This window comes from Balaenoptera physalus, assembly GCF_965194825.1.
Source record: "Balaenoptera physalus genome assembly, chromosome: X".
NCBI classification, from domain to species: Eukaryota; Metazoa; Chordata; class Mammalia; order Artiodactyla; family Balaenopteridae; genus Balaenoptera; species Balaenoptera physalus.
In genome coordinates, this window is record NC_138903.1 from 66,374,560 (window position 1) to 66,395,284 (window position 20,725).

The 20,725-nt window shown below is 44.7% G+C and overlaps 1 pseudogene across 1 annotated transcript; it reads left to right on the forward strand.

Annotated features, from left to right (window-relative positions):
• Positions 1–639: 639 nt before the first annotated feature.
• LOC309653049 (testican-3 pseudogene) lies at positions 640–10,362 on the forward strand (annotated as a pseudogene). The gene has a single exon. The product of its transcript is annotated as a testican-3 pseudogene (transcript).
• Positions 10,363–20,725: the final 10,363 nt, after the last annotated feature.

Sequence of the window (20,725 nt, forward strand, 5' to 3'; positions counted from 1 at the left end):
CCTTGTGCTATACAATATGTCCTTGTTACTTATCTATTTTATGCATAGTAGTTTGTATCTCTTAATCCCATACCCCTAATTTGCCCTCTGCCACTTCTGTCTCCCCTTTGGTAACCACACGTTTTTTTTCTATATCTGTGAGTCTGTTTCTGTTTCGCATATATACATTTATTTGTATTATTTTTTAGCCTGAATACTGATTTCTGAAGTACTAGTCCAAAGTGCTTTTTCTTATTCTATTCCATCTCACCTATAATATCTTCCTTTCTACATCCAAACAGAAATTAGAACTTGGAAGCTCAAAACATGTATGCAAGATGACAGGCTGGATAAAAGGAGATAACAATTGTGCAACTGGCAGTGAATGGGCCATTACCTCCTGGAAGATGTAGAAGATGATCCAATATAGTAATAATAGCTAACATTCACTTACAGTGGGTCAGGGAATTAGCTAACCGTTTTCTAGAAATTAGCTCATTTCAACAGCTTGGCAGGGTAAATACTGTTATTATTCCATTATTGTAGATGAGGAACAGAGTGTGAAGAGGCTGAATTACTAGAGCAGATCAGTTAAAAACTGATGGCAGGGGGAAGGGGAGCGTGGATGGGGGAGGGAAGGATGGAGGGGCGCGCAGAGCCGAGGGGCGGCCGCGGATGCTCCAGGCGCCTACCGTGTTGTGCGTGTGCGCGGCCGCTGGTGCGTGCAGGGTTTGGCGGCGGCCGCAGGCCTGCTGGACGGCGGCAATTTTCTGGACGACAAACAATGGCTCAGCACGGTGTCCCAGTACGGCCGGGAGGCGGGACAGTGGAGCCGATTCCGAGACGATGATTATTTCCGCACTTGGAGTCCAGGAAAGACTTTTGATGGGGCTCTAGACCCAACTAAAGACCCGTGCTTAAGGCTGAAATGTAGTCGCCACGAAGTGTGCATTATTCACGGTTCTCAGACCACAGTCTGCGTTGGTCAGCGGAGGCTCATGCACAGTATGAAAGATACAGGAGTTGGGCATAAGCAGCGGAGGGGTCCCCCGACACCCACCTGCCAGCAGTGCCCGGGGGTCTCTACCAGCCCGGTCTGTGGTTCAGATGGACATACCTACTCTTCTCAGTGCAAACTAGAATACCAGGCATGCATCTTAGGAAAAGAGATCTCAGTCAAGTGTGAAGGACGTTGCCCGTGTCCTTCAGATACGACCATGGGCTCAAGCAGGAATATGAAGAGAGCCTGCAGTGACGTGGAGCTCAGGGAGATGGCCAGCAGACTGTGGGACTGGTTCAAGGCCCTGCATGAGAGTGGGGGCCAGAGCAAGAAGTCTAAAGCATCGCTGCGGCCAGAGAGAAGCAGATTTGATACCAGTATTTTGCCAATTTGCAAGGATTCACTTGGCTTGATGTTTAACAGACTTGATACAAATTACGACCTGCTCCTGGACCAGTCGGAGCTTGGGAGCATTTACCTGGACAAGAACGAGCGGTGCGCGGAGGCCTTCTTCAGCTCCTGTGACACGTACAAGGACAGCTCCATCTCCAACAACGAGTGGTGCTACTGCTTCCAGAGGCAACAAGACCCACCTTGCCAGACGGAGCTCGGCAGTATTCAGAAGCAGCTCGGGGTGAAGAAGCTCCTCGGACAGTACGTCCCCCAGTGTGATGCAGATGGTTACTACAAGCCAACGCAGTGCCACGGCAGCACTGGGCAGTGCTGGTGTGTGGACCGATATGGAAGGGAAGTCGTGGGGTCCAGGAAGCGCGGTGCTGCAGACTGTGCTATTGATTTTGAGATCTCTGGAGATTTTGCAAGTGGAGATTTCCGTGAATGGGCTGCTGATGACGATGAAGATGACATTATGAACGATGAAGATGAAATTGAAGATGATGATGAGGATGAAGGGGATGATGATGATGGTGGTGACCAGGATGGATTCATCTGATGGATGAGAGCTGAGAGCAACAAATTCTACGTTTCTTTTATTGACCAAGTGATCCCCTACTGAGGAGTACCTTCTTGTCCCAAAACAAAATGATTCTAAAACTCACTTATATTTGTATAATTATTTCAAATATTGCAACTAAAGTGATAGAACTTTATGTTTAGAGAAGTATCATTTACTTTGAGTTTTTATATGAAAAATAGAACACATATGGAGTCTAGCCAGACAAGAGAAAGTTATGAAGAGCTACTGATCTATGTGAGTCTGCCACGAACAAAACAACCAGTGCTTGAGGTCATATATGATATTTTTCTGGGAGAAATTCTAAGTTGAATATACAATAACATACTAGTGACCTGGATTCTAAGGATTTTATAAAAATATGCATGACCTTAATTGCAGTTTCCAAGTAGACTCTTCCCAGAGCTGGAGTGATTTAGAGGTGAGTGAGGGAATAGCACAAAGTGAGAAAAACAAAGTCACCATCCTGGAGACCTCCACCATGTTTGTATGTTTTTAGTTATGAAGTTTTAGTGATGTTTTTAGTTATGAAGTTATTCTGGATGTGACCAGATATCTTACAAAATGGCCAGTAGGGAAAAACCATGGATTTTGAAAGTTAAAAACATAGTTGTCCTTTCTGATTTTTATTTTAATTTGGACAGCAGTCTCATGTTGATTTGTTTGATAATCTTAACCAGCATGATTTCTTTATCTTTCTAGGTTTCTTTATCTTTCTGACCAGCAACATAGGGTGCAGAACTTAAAGTAGAAAGACACAGGGAAAGATTCTTTTAAACCGTATTTTTACAAAAAGTTTGTCATTTGCCCCAATATCAAACTTAAAAATCTTCATTCTTGTTTTATTTCCCATGTTAGATAAATATTTGCATTTACTCTAAGAATTATGCCATTTTTGTTACTAGTGTCAAAACTTAGAGAACATACTGTATGGTGCCTTGCAAAATAGAAATAGAAAGGTTTCAGCATGCATCCCCACATAGGACATTACGCCATACATAGGCACACCTAATCACAAATTAATACCAGTCCCGGTACTGCTGCTGGAATGAAGAAAATAGAATTTTCTTTCTTTTTTCTACTGTTACATAGTTACCATGTGGACATGTTTATGATTATTGTGTGGAGTAGCATTTAAGATTTAACTGCAACAAAAATTATTTTAATTGTTGTATTTAAGTTAGCATGTTAATTAATCATGTAGCCCTTCTGGTACACCATCGCTTTTAAGGATATCAGACCTATGGTTTTGTGCCCATAATAAAAGTGGAAAAACCTGTTGGGTGTTACACACTGGTGTCACCATTTAAACAGTGGGTCAGCTGGTTTCCCAGTATACAATCCACTGAAATAAAGTTGTTGGATTCTTTCCATTTGATTTATATACACTAAGAAAAAAACTTTAATGTTAACTTTATATAATATTTAAGGTAAAATGCATTTTCTTTTTTACTGTTTACGTATGGTTTACAAAATAAAGAATCTTGCAACCAAAACAAACAAACAAACAAAACCCTGATGGCACGGGGACATTAAAAAAAAATTTTGCTCTGAGAGTCAGGAGATGTCTGTGATGTTACTATCCATTTACTTTGTAATTTTGTACAAGTAGATTCCTCTTTCCTTATTTCACTGTCCAAACCTGCAAATCGTACCATTCTGTGACTTCTGAGACTCTGTCTGAGGTAATTGGTGATATAATTCAAAATTTGGAGGAACAGTCAAGCATGGATAAGACTGGAAGAACATATAAAAATTGTTCTACACCACCGTATTCATTTACCCTGCTTCAACCTTTCTTACTTGTTCTCCTGCTCATGGCACTGACTCTCCTTCCTTCCCCACTTGCAGATATGATTTAAGTTCCATAGAAACTAGGTAACTCAAAAAATGAAGGACAACGCAAAACGATGTCACTTTTTGGACCACTGCCTAAGCTGTTTTGGGCTACTACCATCTGTAAAAGTCTGAGAGTTGGGGAGAGGCATGCACTAACTGCTAGGAGAAAGGTCAAGGAAGAATTATTTTGGTAAGATGCTAAGTTTACCGTGAAGGTTTCGTCTTCTTCCACTGGTGTCTAACTTCCCCAAGAATTAGTCACCTTGGATCATGGGCCTGTCATCAATCATGATTTTGGGGGAGCAGATGGGCTTTGTATGCTGAATACTAGAGAGTTGAGACTTTACCCTAGAAGCAATGGGAAGCTACTGAAGGCCTTTAAGTAGACCAGCCTCATGATCAAACTCAAGTTTTAAGAAGGTCACTGAAGCACCCTCTGGAAGATAAATTTGAGGAAGGCAAAATTGGAGGCAGAGAGACTAACTTGGAGGCACTGGGTGATTACAAACCTCAGCTGAGGCACTGACAGTTGAGATGGACGTTGAGAATTAATAAGGGAAATGGAATCAATAGGGCTTTTTGACTAATTGGACATGGAGGATAAAGAAGAATTAGGATTCCAGTATGACTCCCAGCTTTCAGAATAGGTTTGGGGGATAAACGCCATTGAGCTAGAGAACACAGGAGGAGGGATGATGAGTTTAATTCAGGAGCTGAGTTTGAACAGCCTATGGGACATTCAGATAGAGTTGACTAGTCAGAGGGAGATCCAATCAGAGATATAAATCTGATAGTGGATACTTCAGGTTTAATTGAGCTGTCCCAGTGAAACTATGAAGAACTATAAAGACACAAAGAGCAGCAGGCCAAGGACAGAACTATTTAGGAAGAAGAGAGGATAGCAAGAAAGAAAAGAAGACTTAAAAAAAAAAAAGGAGTTATCAGTGAGACATCAGCAAAGGACCAAGGGAGAGTCTCACAGAAGCCAACGATAAGAGAACTTCCAGAAAGAAGTGGTGAACAGTGTCCAATACCCTGGGTTGAGTACCCTCAGCCCAGAAACTTGGAGAGGTCCTTGAAAACCTTAGCAAGAGCAGTTTCAGTGGAGTGGTGAAGGCAGAGGTCAGAGGGCAGTGGGTCGAGAAGGGAGTGGGAGTTAAAGAAGAGATGACAATGACCATACAACGTTCTTCCAAAGAGTTGCAGCTAGAAAGAGACATGAGGTCCAGGGGCCTTCTAAAATTCTGGTTAAAAGACACAGAACATGAAAATGTACCATCTTAACCATTTTTAAGTGTACAGTTCAATAGTGTTAAGTATATCCACGTTGCTGTGCAACGGATCTCCAGCACTTTTTCGTCTTGCAAAACTGAGACTCTACACCCCTTAAACAACAACTCCCCATTTCCCCCATCCCCTAGCCCCTGGCCACCACCGTACCACTTTCTGTTTTTATGGCTTTGACTACTTTGGGTACCTCATATAGGTGGAATCATATAGTATTTGTCTTTTTGTGACTGGCTTATTTCACTTAGTATAATGTCCTCAAGGCTCATCCATGGTGCTGCCATGTGACAGTATTTCCCTCCTTTTTAAGGCTGAATAATATTCCACTGTATGTATACCACACATTTTATTTATCCATTCATCCGTCAACGAACACCTGGGTTGCCTCCACCTTACGGCTCTTGTGAATAATGTCGCTATGGACGTGGGTGTGCAAATATCACTTCAAGACCCTGCTTTCAATACTTTTGGAGCTATACCCAGAAGTGGGATTGCTGGATTATGTGGTAATTATATCCTTAATTTTTTGAGGAACCTCAGGGACTTTTTAAATTATGATGTCAGGTTTAGAGAGGATTAAGTGTACTGGAGACTTGGCCTTATACAAAAGACGGTCCTGCAGGGTGAGCTAGGTGTATCTCCAGAGAAACGGAATGAAGAGAGGCAGCATAAGCAGGAAATTGAGGTGTTCCCACCAGATGCTTTCTGTTTTCTCTATGAAGCATGAGAGGGCAGCTGAGCGCAAGAGGGAATGTGTTAAAGTCTTGTCTTGAGAAGAATGATTTGAGAAGTCCTGCATAGCAGCTCGGAGGAGAGGGAGAAGCAGTCTGACAAGGAGATGGATGGAAGTTTTCAGGGACCAGGTCAAACTAGAGGACATGATCCTTCAGGGATAGCACTCTGTATGTAACCCAGCGGTCTGAGTGTAAGATGGGTCATCCAGATGGATGCTAAACGTTAGTGAATGTGGAGGCCTGACCAGGAGGTCAATAGACAACAGGAAAACGGAGGGGTAGCCCCAAATGATGGCCAAATCAATGCATAACAAGTGCATATGGATAGAATACCAAAAAACACAAGTAACCTTTTACCTGAGGAAGCACTTAGGTAATTTGCTTTATCTAATATTTTGGGCAGATTCATTGCCTCTAAGTTAAAAAAAATCTATTAAGGTGTATAGTATGTGCATGGTTTGTTTGTTAGGACTTTTTTTTTTTTTTTAAAAAGGGAACTTCTCACCATTCAAGGACTCACAGCCTTAGATACTTGCAGAGACCAAGAATTGGGTCCTCACAAGACTCGAAAAGCCAACTGCTTCTGTACCCCCAAAGAGCAGGAGATAAAACTGTCACCCAGAGCCTTTCCCACTGCCGGGCAAAGGAACCAGCCCAGGCAGAGGTATCAGAAAAAAGCACTGGCCTTTGTGCCCATACCTATTGTTTCAGATGGACTCAAAGTAGCTGGATGTTAAAATAAGAGAAAGAGGAATGTGCCAGGAACAAAAGGCGGTACATAAAAGGGGAGAGGTGGTGGACTTCAAGAACTATATCGAGGAAAGAAAGGCCTTTTGGTGTGGGGTAAGAAAACTGGAGATGGAAGCCCACTGGGATGATTCCCTCTCTTTTCTGGAAGGGCACCACTGAGTTGACCTTCAGCTTCCTTCTAAGGCAGGTGATGTAGACATGCCATGGGTGGAGCCAAAGGCATCACCAATCCTGACTAAGGTGCCGAGGTGTCTGTAATGCCAGGGATAACAGGGGTGTGGAGAAGATGAAAGCTATAATTGCTGGAGCTAGGGTGTCATGGGGTAGAGGAAGGCATCTCACATTATTGAATATAAGTTTGTCAGTGGCAAGGCAGTTGGGTGAGTGCTGCTATTTGCAGGTGGTGAAGCTGTGTAGACACTCCCTAAAAATATGGATCACATGGACTTGGTGGCTGTCAGACTATACGGGGAAGGCAAACTTGAAGGACCTTGAAACTGGTCATTAAAACCTGGGAGGGAAAATGGGGTTATGGTCAGAAACCGTGTAAGTTCTTCTACTATGAATATATAAAATCTGGATAATAAAAGTGTTTGCTGTGACAGGTGTGGGTCATGATACCTACAGGGGTTGGCCCCTGTCATCTTATGAGTCTGTTTCATGTGAAAACAGTATATTAGAGATGACTTCTCAAGTGATCATATCCACAGGGTGTGTTCTATGGTCAGGAGGGAGTGCAACAGTGACCTCAGGATGCCTTCCCGGATTCGAGCTTGTCCCAGAAACCTTGGAGTAACATAGCTTCAAAATCCATAAAGCAAAAATTGAAAGAATTACAAGCAGAAATAGACACATCCGTTAAAAGAGTGGTACATTTTAACATGTCTCTCAGCAACTGACAGCTCAAACAGCCAACAGCTTAATAAGAATTTAGAAGTTTTGAGCAACACGTGAACAAACTTGATTTAATGGATAAATCCTGAACCCTGAAACCAATAATTATATAATACACATTATGGTCAAGCATATCTGCAACATGTATAATAAATGTAATATCAGACAAGGTACATCTCAAAAAAATAACAGAGTCCAGCTCATGCAGACAGTCTAGAAGCCACAATCGGTAGGAAGTAGGGTGTCGCAGGACAACGAGTTCAGCGAGATATTAAACATGAATTGAGTAGCAACATAGTCAGATCATCTTCAGGGGCATGGTTCTTATGGGTTCTTTGTCTATTGGACTACAGACAGGAAAGCAAACTCGGTTGGCCTTGAAACTTGTGACCAAACTCTTGGAGGAAAAAAACTGGGACTGTGGTCAGAAATCATGTGAGAGAGTATTCTGTGAAAGCAGAAAACCTGATTTACCAAATGTAACAGGGGACAGGTAAAAGAGGTGGCTGGTGCCATCTTGCTGAAGTTGTTGCCTATGACAGTGGTGATGATATTCTAGGACTGCTTTGTGGCCAGGAGAAAGTACAACGGTCCCCTAGGATACCATCCTGGCCAACCTGACACCGTTGTTACAGGAGGTGACACAATGCACTGTGTCCCTTTTGACATGACGGGGGCGGGGGGCTCACAGATCCCTGAATCTTGCTCTGTCTTGGGGTGCATTGGCCAGCAGGGGTTCATATCATGACACTGACACCCCCAATACCTCTCCCTTATGGAAAGGCACAGCCATTGCCTAGTCTCCATAAGGCCCTCTAAGCTTTGTGTCATGTCCACAGTCCCACCTCCTTCCTACCTACCCCTTTACCATCAAAAGTAGCTTTAGTGTTCCCAGGGTGCTGACATAAGATAGTGCTGCCAGGCTGGCCACGGACTCCAGCTACTGCTTTTTCGTACCCGATGGACAGATTTGCTTTTCAGGAAGGAAAACTCAAGAAACACCATTCAGGGCTTCCCTGGTGGCGCAGTGGTTGAGAGTCTGCCTGCCAGTGCAGGGGACACGGGTTCGAGCCCTGGTCTGGGAAGATCCCACATGCCGCGGAGCAACTGGGCCCGTGAGCCACAACTACTGAGCCTGCGCGTCTGGAGCCTGTGCTCCGCAACAAGAGAGGCCGCGATGGTGAGAGGCCCGCGCACCGCGATGAAGAGTGGCCCCCGCTTGCCGCAACTAGAGAAAGCCCTCGCACAGAAACGAAGACCCAACACAGCCAAAACATAAATAAATAAATAAACAAATTTAAAAAAATACTAAAATGTTTAAATTGTAAAAAAAAAAAAAAAAAAGAAACACCATTCAGTATCCATAACATCAGCTATTGATAAACTTAGACCTTGAATTAAAGTCTTAATACCTCTATTTAGTGTTTTCGCCCAGGGTCTCATTCTTTTCTTTCTTTCTTTTTTTAGTGTTAAATGGGAAGACAACTACCTAAGTTGTAGAGTTATTCTGAGATTAATGATGTGGTGTGGAACCTAACCTAACTTAGGAGACCTGTTCAATCTATGGAACCTATGTTTTTTTATCATTATTAAGCAACTGTATAAAGAAATGATGGGCTGCTCCCTGCTGCCCCCTGCAGCACAACTGAAAGTCAGAAGCCTCGCGTGATTTCGGAATACCGTGCCAGGGACCATGAGACGATTCAGGTTCCTTGTCCAGGAAAAAAAAAAAAAGAAGTGAAAAATTGAAAGCAGCAATGCCTTATAAAGAATGGAATCTGCAAAATATGGGATGGACCCTATCAACAGAATTCACAGATAAAATCTGCTATCTCTAGGGGAACTGGCAGGCAAGTTTGGCCCTTCAACCTTATGCATAGTTAAGAAGCATGTAGAGGTATGGAAGGAGCAACCCTTCTCCTGTGTAGCCTTTGGGGACTCAGAAATTCTAGTATTTTGAGAAACAAGCAACGCAGTCCAGTGAGTCAGAGACGAAGGTATCTATTCCTAAAAGAAAGGGCTTTCATATTCATGCTCTTTCACTTCTCACTTCCGCTGTCCCTGGTGTGCCAAGGAATGGTGTTGCATACAGTATGATAGGCAGACTGGGCCCCCTAAAGCAGACCTGAGGCTGAGAAGAGAGGGCTCCCATTACCGGGCTGGATGTTATTTTGCCATCCTACCTAAGATGTATCCTTATCTGAGTGTAGAGACCCTGGTTTACTTTGCAAAGGATGATTTTAGGTGTTACAAGAGCTTCCCTTTTTGGTATCCCACCTTTCAACGCAGCGCCGTCTCTTTACCCTTAGTGGGATTTACATTCCACTAAATGTATATTTTATCTCCTCTCTGTGTTTCTCATTTCTTAGACGCAGTATATACCTGGTGAAATTTTTCATTCAGTCTCCAATATTTTTGATAGCCTGCTCAGAGGTGTGCCCATACGTGGTTAAGCCCTAGGTATATGATAATGAATAATGCACGGTAACCTTCTTACAAGGCACTCATCCTAGTGGGAGATATTGTTACGTTAAAACTGATCATTTTTAACAAAAGACAGTAGTAACTGGAATGACAGGGGTTCCAAGGAATCTCTGTGGCTGACGTATATTAGAGGAGTTCCATGATTATTTGTTGGATGAATGGATCGATGACAATACATCCAGGGCATTACGGGAAGACAGAGAATGGTTCTAAGCTGTCCTTGGGGCATGGTGGGATCTGCACAACTCCTGAAGTGAACACACCTTGGGTGAAGCTTGGAAGCTTCTGATGCATTGAGTTCCCAGGAAAATCCTGGGAATTTTGATTTAATACTGTTCACGGGTAAGGGTAGGGAAATAATCATTCTGTTAACTGCTGAGTCTGGATCATATGGGACTTAATCTGTCCCATATCAGTTGGGCTGTGTGTGTGGGGGGGGGGGTGGGGGGTGGTGGTGCATGCATGCCTGCCTGTGAGTACATGTTTAAGAGAGAAGATGCCTCCCCAGACACACCAGGGGCAGTTCAAGTGATCTGAAATTGGGCCAGATTTAAAATCACTTCCTCCTTGGAAATTATCAACCCTACTCTTCTGATCAGCCTCGGGGCCGTGATGGTTTATGGTTAAACTATGTCGTCTTTTATTTCAGAGGCACCTGAGTTCTACTATCTGGGTGACGTTAGGCAGGTCTCTGAAGCTCACTGAGCCTTGGTTTCCATACTTCAAAAGTGGAGGCTGGGGCTTCCCTGGTGGCGCATTGGTTGAGAATCTGCCTGCCAATTCAGGGGACACGGGCTCGAGCCCTGTTCTGGGAAGATCCCACATGCCCCGGAGCAACGAGGCCCGTGAGCCACAGCTACTGAGCCTGCGCGTCTGGAGCCTGTGCTCCGCAACAAGAGAGGCCGCGATAGTGAGAGCCCCGCGCACCGCGATGAAGAGTGGCCCCCGCTTGCCGCAACTAGAGACAGCCCTCACACAGAAACGAAGACCCAACACAGCCAAAAATAAATAAATAAATAATTTTTAAAAAGTGGAGGCTATAGTCACACTTGCCTCACCTAGTTGTTTCTATCATTAAGAATTATGTAATCAGTGAACATACAAGCTCTTAGCACAGGACCTGGAAGCTAGTGAATGCTCAGTAAATTCTAGATTATTCAGATCGCCATGGACTTTGCAGACATAGCTCAGACTGAGGCTCTGAGATTATTTTCTGCAGCGGTTCCTTTGTTTCACATCTGCTGAGGGAGAAGGAGGCCTGGGATGAGTGAAGGGGAGAAGGAGGCATAAGTTAGCCCTGATACTTGTGGGTCCAGCTGCAACTTCCTGGTGCTGTGGTGAGCTAGGGCTGTGGTTGGGCATAGACCCCAAGTCATGCCTGTCTTGCTGCAGTGTGTCACAACGCTTCCTCCAGGGAAGCTCTGAAAGCTCCATTAAGCAAGCACAATACCAGGGTGTTATAGCCAAGACTTTGGGCTTTAGAGGCAGCAGCCCTGGGTGTCAAGAAGAAAAATGAACTGAGCCCATGGCTGGTCTCTCTATATAGTCACTGTTCTCTCTTTCCATTCTTTCCTTCCTTTGTCTTTATTTACTCTTTCGTCACACCCTGGTTGGGGCTGCTGAGTATGTTGATGCAGAACTCACTAGGAGTTCTAGAGCAGCCAGAGAAGAGGCAGGGATGAGACTGGTGATGATCCTGTCCTGCTGACCTGGTGCTGACCCTGTTCTGACTCAGCCACATCTACTTTTTCAGAGATTTCAGGGTTCTGGACACACAAGTATCACCAGTAGATTTCTCTGAGAGTGGCTCCTGTGGTGCTTGGTGACACGGGGCACCCTTTGTTCTGACCACAGGCCCACCAGCTGCCCTAATCACTGCCACGAGGGGGAGCCGTTTGGGATGTGATGAGCGACTTGCACTGCTTCATCACTCCTATGGAAACAGCTCTTTCAGTGTTTACTCTCAGCCCCTCATTGGATTCGTATTTGGTCCTATGGGGGCTGGGCCAGGAGGCAAACCTGAGTAAGGGATAGAGTCCTCTCTTCAGAATCACCACTTGCTCTTAGTGGGCCAAGCTGGGCTTCCTGGCTCTTTCTTCCTTAGGATGTCATTGCCTGGTATCCTTTACAGTCCCTAAATCAAATAGTCCTCTGAACGGAAAGAAATGGTATCTCACTGTGACCCAAATTTTTTATTGCCTGACTCACTTTGAGGCTAAGCATCTTTTTCCATGAAGGGTGGGGTGTGTGGGAGGGGGGCAAAGAGGCCATTTCTACCAGTCACCACACACACTCAGCAATGCCTGGAATGCAGCAAGGGACACAATTTAATCTCATGGTAGTAGGATACCTGCTACATTATCTTACTTCCCTAGAAAAGAGAATACTGGGAAGCAAATTAAGTACTAAGCGTGATTATACATTGGTCGCGGAATTATGGGTGATTTTTTATTCATTCTGGTAACCTTCCCCTACTTTCAACGTTTTCTTCGGTGAGGATGTCAAGTCCATATGGTGGGTTAAATACAAAAACAAGATCTGGAACGAAGGGCTGGCAGTGCAGGTCAGAGAAGACTAAGTGAACTGGCTCAGGAGGAATTGCCTGAGGCCATTCCCTGAGGTAAAAAAGAAGTTAGAGAGAGAAACCTTTTGGGCCTTGACCCTGAACCCTCAGGTAATAATTCATGACCCTCAAACTATTTGTGCCCCCATTGGCTTCCCTGTGCACCTCCAAATTGATGAAATCCCATACCACAGATACCAGGGGCCCGGATTTCCAAGGATTCACTTGTGAGAATGTTTCGACCTGACCAGGGCATTTTCCAGGTGGTTCTGGGGATTGGTCCTCTAGGCAGCATCCTCTTAGGTGGAGAAGGCTCGGAGATGCCACAGTGCCATTGAAGGTATAGCCTCTCCTGTATTTCATACTCCACTTCCCCATCCTGGGTTAGCAGTGCAGGCTGTGGGAGCTAGTCCAAGTAGGGAGGGGACAGTCATACTGAATAGGCTGGAGGAGGGAACCTTGGAAGTGCCGTGGGTTCACCTGGATAGAGAAAACCATAGATGCATGGATACAAGGGTGATGATTGTTGTTATCTAGAAAGGCCCCCAGTAAGTCGGCTCACAGCTTCTTTTTCTGGCGGGCAATATGGATGTGCTAGGATAGAAGTAGCTGTCATCACCAGTCTAATAGTCTCAGTGGTGGCTGGTGATTGTATTTCTTCTCAGAGGGTGAGCTGTAGAACAAGAATTTAGCATTGACCAGACAGATACACCTGCCATGCTGTTGGTAGAAAGTGTAACAATATACAGAGTATTTGTGGATATGACTGGCAGATACGCTTTATTCAAATGTTGGTATGTACAAGGGGTAAGCAGACCTAGAGAGACATCATCTCTTGCCATCAAAAGCTGGGTTAAGGAAAAAAAAAAAAATCTGTGGCCGTGGTCATGTAACATGTGGCTCGATCACCCCAGAAGCAGAAGCCTTTATTAAAAGTATAATCTGATTCCTGTTTGACTAGGGGCAGAGAGAGTGAAGTGCAGCGAGAGAGAGGAGACTGTGGGAGAGGAAGGCAGAGAGTTAACCAGGAATTAAATCCGATAGATAGTCCTTTACAGGCTAAGGACTGGGCTTTTACTCTGGGTGGGATCAGAAGCCGTTGGAGGGCTTTGAGCTGAGGAATTACACAGCTTATAAAGTACATCAACACAAAAGAAAATCAAAGTTTAAAAAAATACATTGGATGAGGAAATCAAGGCCAAATTAAAATGAGGAGGGAGGTCTAATCAGATGACTGATTTGAACACAAAGTGCATGCCATGAGGCTCTATACATTTACTGCCACTTGGCCACAGATGTGGATCTAAGTTTTCTAGCTGCCCAGATGGAAAGAGGGAAAGGTGATCGTCAGCAGGAGTCACAGTAACCCTGAGCTCAAACCTGAACTAACTGTGCGGGAGGAGCAACCATGTTTTGCCCTGAGATGAGTTTCTCCCATGAGTCATCCTAGGGAGGTTACTGTATGTCGAGTGAACTTCGTCTTCAACATTGCCCTAACACCAGACACAACAGGTACATTCATGGAGATATTTTTTACAACACCCTCAGTGTGAGCACAGTTAGGCAAAAGTAGTTTGTTTCCTTAAACCTCACCACCACCACCACCACCACCACCAAATTGTTTTCGAACAATGTTCATTTATTTATGGGTGTCTTCCGGTGTTTTGTTTGTCTTGCTGTTTGGTGTGCTATTTATTGCCTGCCCTTGTTCCTTAGGGTTTTTACCCTTTGCCTGTTATGTGTGTTAGAGATATTTTTCTTTGTCTTGGGATTTTGTCAATGATGGTACAACCATATGGGGGAAATTGAGGAAATACACAGTTTTGTGGGGGACATTAACATCTCCCTCTCATTCTTCACTGGATCCAAAAAAATCAAGTAAAGATGGAGGATGTTGGTAATGTATATTTATTCATTCAACAAACATTCACTGAGCACCTACTACTAGCCAGTCACTACTGGGATAAATTAGTGAACAATCGGACACACATACTAGAAACAACAACAACAAAAACAGAGGGTTTGAAGAGCTTGCCTTCTAGTGGGCAGAGACAAGCAAACAATCGTAATAAGGAAATAAATCACATAATGTGTTGAAAGAACAAAATGCATTTGAGAAAGAATAAAATAAGAGGGTAAATAGAAATTGTGTGTGTGTGCTTGAAATAAGATGTTTAGGGGTAAGCCACATTGAAAGGTGACATTTAATCAAAGACACGAAAGAGATGAGGGAGGTAGCCATGCAGGAAAGAATGTGGGGAAAGAATGTTCCAGGCCGCAAAAACAGATGGTGCCAAAGCCCTTACTTTAGGAGCAGCGAGGATGTCACTGTAACCAAAGGGGAATGAGAAAGGAGGAGAGTGAGGAGAGTACTAGGAGATAAGGTAAGACAGGTAACTAGTGGCCACATTGTAAGCAACTGTAAGGGCTCTTAATTTACCCTGAATGAAATGAAAGCTGTTGGTTTTGAGCAGAGGCATTATATGACCTGATCATATGTTTTAATAGCATTATTCTGGCTGCTGGATTGGTTATCAGTGGGGCGGTTTGGTGGGGAGGGGGGAGGGTGAAGCAGGGAAAGAAGTCAGGAAACAATTCCAGTAACCTAAGGGAAAAACTGATGGTGGCCTGGAACAGGATGGTGGCAGTGGAGGTGGTGAGAAGTGGTCAGATTCTGGATATATTTTGCAAAAAGAGCTCATCTTTTTACAAAAGATGAGACTTCCTGACAGGTTGAAAATGAAGGGTGCGTGAAAGAGCAGCGCCTATGGCACAAAAAAGTGGGAGGGCAGAGTTGCCATTACCTTGGGATGGGAAATACTGAAGGTGGAGAAGGTTTATAGGGGAAGATGAGGGAGTTCAATTTTGGACTTGTTAATTTGGGTTGACTCCTATGCAATTTTCTCAGTGAAAAATTGAGAATAGGTCATCAGCTAAGAGTTGAGGATGGAAGAGGCAGCGCTGGAGGTTTGAAGAGAGAAAATAGGTTGTGAAATAGAAGGGTGGGCAGGGAGCGGGGCATGAGAGAAATGAGTAGTTTTGAGGATTTGGACTAAAAAATCTGGTGGAAAGATGTCTTAGTTTAAATAGAGACACTGGGTGTTCCAAGATCTGACATTGTTCTTTCTCTATGATCCAGGTACCCGAGTCCACCGGTGGAGGGGCAGCTTACCTACCAGCTCCCCAGTGGGTAGGAGGTTATATCTAGGATCACATTACTACTGTTCAGTCTACCCTCTGCCTCAATGTAGTACACCAGGCAATGTCTTCCTTCCTTTTACCCCCAGATGGAGATACTCTGCCTCCCTTTTACCTGAGTTCCATTTACCAGGAAGGCTGGACATTCTACAACAGTTCTGAGCCTCCCCTGAGAGCTCCTGGCGTCATACAGAGAATTACACAGATGCTTCGGTCTGTCTGCACTGCTGTGAGCTACAGCGGTGGCCAACCTGAGTTTCCTGTAGTTTCCCTCTTCCTTGAGCTCCATACAGCACCATGCTTCCTAATCACCATTCCCATCAGCACTCCCCGAAGAAGCTCCATGTAGCCACTGAACCTCAACGAGGACAATTTGAACACCCGATAACGAGTGGGATGCATCCCGGTGGGGGTGCATCAGGAGTTATCCTTGGGGTACTGGTTGCCCCACACATTCCACAGAGGCCTTACAGTGCTGAAACCTACAAAATGAAAATTTTAGAAACACTTTGGCCAGGAGGGCTGGGGATTTAAAGAGCAGCATATTCACACTTCTGGACCGTCAGGCCCCAAATAAGGATGTGCTGCAGACATAATACCTCCTCTAGGTGTACATGTTAACTCGTTGCCTTCTCCATGAAGTTCAGGAAGATAAACAGGGCCATGGAGGTGCCTGGGCACCCTCTCCATTCAACAAAGCCCCCTACCCCTACCCCAGTCAACGGTCAGCTACAATCTGTTTTCTCCTTATCCTCATTTGCCATAAATATAAGGAACACACCCCAAACACCTTACATAGTGAACAGATAGCTTCCTGGCAAAGAGTCCTATATGTCAAAGAAACCAGCAATGTGTGCTCTTTAATAGCAGTTTAGCCATTCAGCACATATGGTATTTTACAAATACAAATTTTTAGGCCACACCACACACACCACATTTGGAGAAGCACATTGACATTAATTCGTCGTTTGGTAATACGATCACCCAGGTAAGTCATTCAGAACAAAGCCATCTCGTCCAATATTTCAGAAAATTGTTTTAAGTTATTAAAGGTGATCATATGCTGCTGCCCTTGGTCATTTACTACATCTCATTCAGGCAAAGAATACTGTGAAGTTGTCCCTTGGCTCTCCTTTCACTCAAGAAAGAGAGCTTCCAAGTTAAATCTGTCAAGACTCAGCATTTCTGGAACGGTATTCAGGAGGAGGGGATGGAGCCTGACACTTGATTTCTCTCTTCCTCACCATTATGTTCAGGCAAGCATTTGAAAAAGATAAGCAGAGTCAGGGCAATTTAGAATTCTATAGCCTGTCAGCTCTCAGAAATCGGGACTTTAAAGGAGCTAAAACTGCATCTAACCAATAGCTCTGCTCACCTAAGGCACATGAAAGTGCAGTATAGCATGGCGCCTTGGTACTCAAAGTATGGTCCACGGACCAGCCCATGAATCAAACTCTGCATGTGATTTGTGAGCACACTGAAGTTTGAAAAGTTCAGCTCTAGTGATTGGTTAAGAGCTGGGGCATCGACTAGCGCAGTGGTTCTCCAACTTGAGTGTACATCAGAGTCACCTGGAAAGTGTTTTAAACCACAGGTGACTGGGCCCTGACCCCAGAGTTCCTGATTCAGTAGGTGAAGGGTAGGGCCTGAGGACTTGCATTTCGAACAAGTCCCCAGGCAATGCTGATGCTATTGTTCTGGGGACAACACTTTCAGAAAAAACTGGACTAGAGACAAAGCTGGATGGAAACCATGGCCATATTTGTTTAACCTCAGGTAAGTCTCTTAAACTAAGCCGTAGTTTCCTCCTATGTAAAGTGGAAATAGGGTACCAGTGTTCTGTGTTACTGTGAAGATTAAATGAGGGAACATGGAGAAGGCCCTTGGCACGGGGCCCGCCACATGATAAACCCTGAACAGATGTAGCCAATTATTGTTGTTGTTGTTGTCATTGTTATTGAAAACATACCACGGCAGACATTTCGTCCTCCTCCAACCTCCCTTTTCCCCTGTCTCCACAGAGAATTCTGTCCACAAAATAATGTAGCTAAATTGCATGCAGAGTATGGACAATCCTAAAGCTCAGTGCTCTGAACATAGAGGACGAATCCTATCATGGCCTGCATTGGGAGAAAAGGCTGGTGCTGATCGTAGAAAGAAGTGAAGATCATAGTCACCTACAACCTGCTATCCAACACAACGGGGCAAAGTCTTGCCGCTACCCTGGCCTAGACCAGCTGGTGTCCTCGATATTCCCACTCAACACAGTAGGTAGGTGCCCTCTAACAGGACATCAGGGACTCTTTTCAGTATCTATCTTACACTACAGCAACTAGTCCCACCCTCTCCTTTCCCCTCCCTCCCCCCAACTGGGGCCACTCACTTTGCTTTGTCTATTTACAGTCCTTTTGCCTCAGATTTTCCCCAGGTTGAGACCCTCCGGATATTAGTTTGGACAGTCAAACTGGATCTTACTGTGGCCACTCTTTCTGAAGGCCTATTTTTCCAGCTTCCCTTCACTGTGCACCTCACACCTACAAAAGGAGAACCATAGCTAGTGATGATCTGTAGCCTTTTAACTCCCCTTTATCCTCCAGACCCAGGATAACTGAGGGGATCCCACTGCTGTCTACCACAGAATATGTATGCATGCATTCATTCATTCTTTCACTCAGTTTGTGATGCTGTTGTCAACATGGTTTCACCCGCATACTGAACTTTAGGATTCCTTAAAATATCAAAGTCGTGGTCACTACGTAGGACCTACTGTGTACTATGGACCCACTCCAAACTCTTATTTGGATTTAAAATTCCACTGGCATTCCATTGGTGGTACTGCGGGTCTGTGACAAACTCCTCCATTATAGCAAAACAAAGCCCCACAGGGACCTAATCTAGAAAGATCAGATCCCAGGACCCATAGAGAAAGGAGACCAGAAGGGAAGGCAGGCCACAAAGAGGAAGGGAATCAGGCTTCCCCACCCTCTCTACTCTTTGGCCTTCAGTGGAAAGAAGCCTTTCAGCTAGGTGCTCGAGGCCCTAACCTAGCAGCTGTTGTCCACACTCTAGTGCCAGCACTTCCTGGTCCTGATCCATTTAGCCCTTCTATCAGAATTTTCTATTCTGATTCTACTTTTGAGAGTCTAGGAGCTACTGCAGGAAATGAAGCAGCAAACATATCTATCTTTTGTGTTAATTCAAGCCTCTGCATTAATAAGGCGTGAAACAATGTAAAACCAGGAAGAAGCTTTTATCCTTATCAATGTCATCAAAGCCATACAGGACCACTCCTAATGTCCTCACCTGTAATTTCCTTGAAGAAGCCGAATCTGACCACCCAGTGAAAATGGGTACACAGCCACCGCATTTCTCTCCGTCATATCACCCCGTTTTATTTTCTTACTATCACTTATCACTATCTGAAATTAACTCGGTAATTTATTTATGTTCTGTCTCCACTCACTAGAAGGAATGGTCCCTGAGAACAGGGCCCTTGTGTTCTTCAGTGTCTTGGGTCCCCAGGGTCTAAAACTGTGTCTGGTACATAACCGGTGCTCAATGAGTATTTGCTTTATCAAAGAACGGATGTACGGATGGCTGGGTGAATGATGCCCTTAAAAGGGGCTCCGGGGCTAGCTGGCTTTCTCTTTCCCGCACTCAAGCACCCAGGCCCCGACCCACAAAGTAAAGGAACAGCAGAAACTTCCCACTAAATATCAATAGCTTGAGGGCCCAGACGACACAGCCGGCTTGGGAAGTCCGTACTACGCTAATGCGCATGTCCACACGGGACTGAACGCGTCCATCTTCGCACTACTCCTCTAGATGACTCTTAGAGTGGGTCCGAGGGCTAACGTCATCCCTCTCCTCGCTTTCAATCGTCCCAGTAATGTCCGCCACCAGGGGGAACATAAGAAACTATCCACGAAATAAATTCAGGCCATGGGTACGAAAGAGCGGACCGAATTCCGTACGACCCTAAGACTAACGGCCACACTTCCCATCAGCCATTGGCGCTGCCGCCCGGAAGGCCACGCTGGAACTTCCTGCTGCTGTTGCTATGGCTTCGGGGGCGGGTCTTCAGGAGACCGCTCTCCTGCCTCTCAATTGCAAATGCATTCCCGTGGTGCCCCCAGTTAGCAGCTTTGTGGGCGCCCAGGTCTAGCTACCGTCGCTTTCCCCTTCCCGTTTATCTCGCTCAGGTCCCTTAGTGGACTATTCCGGGTCTAAGAGCAGAGACTGGGCAGCAGAGAGAACGTCCTCCCAAGCCTTCTTCGTCGCTCAGTGAAACTGTGGCCGTTTGATGGCAGCATGACTCCAGCAAACGCCCGCAACCCCGCTCTTCCCCCGCCCTTCGTGTTTGGAAAAAAAAAACAGCTCCTCGGAGTCAAAGCAAAAATTCTTTCTCCGCAGAGGCAGGGCTGTTTTAGGGCGGCCTTGTTGCTCTCCCTTCTTTCCTTAAATCTCTGTGCCAATCTGATGGACAGAAGAGTGACAGTAAAATATTTTAAATGTAAGTTGCTGTGATTACCAGCCCGCTTGTAAACTGTCTCGCATATGTCTCTCTTTTTTTTTTTTTTTTTTTAAGTAAGCCATTAAGTCTCCTGTAGGGCTTATTTTAACTTTCTTTTGTTGTCCATTAAATGAATCTCAAGTGTATAAATGTTGAAAACTCAGAGAATATCAGTAAGAAGGTAAACATCACCGCCACTCCACTACCCAGAAACGACCACTAGTAATTTTGTGTATTGCCTTTTATAACTTCTGAAGTGGTAGCATTTTTTTTTATGTAGTATTTTCCCATTCATTAAAGGCTGTTCACAAACAACGTTTGAAAGAGCTTCATCTTATTCCGCATTATCAAGATCATACTGTATCGACCACTTTGTACCCTGATATTTTAAAAGTCTCCAAAAATATATGCTTTAAGCTTTCTCCTCTTTTCTCATTTCCTTAGTGAAGAGTTCCTGAAAGTGTAACACAACTGTTTTTCTTCTTCAGTGTTTGACAGGATTTACCATACC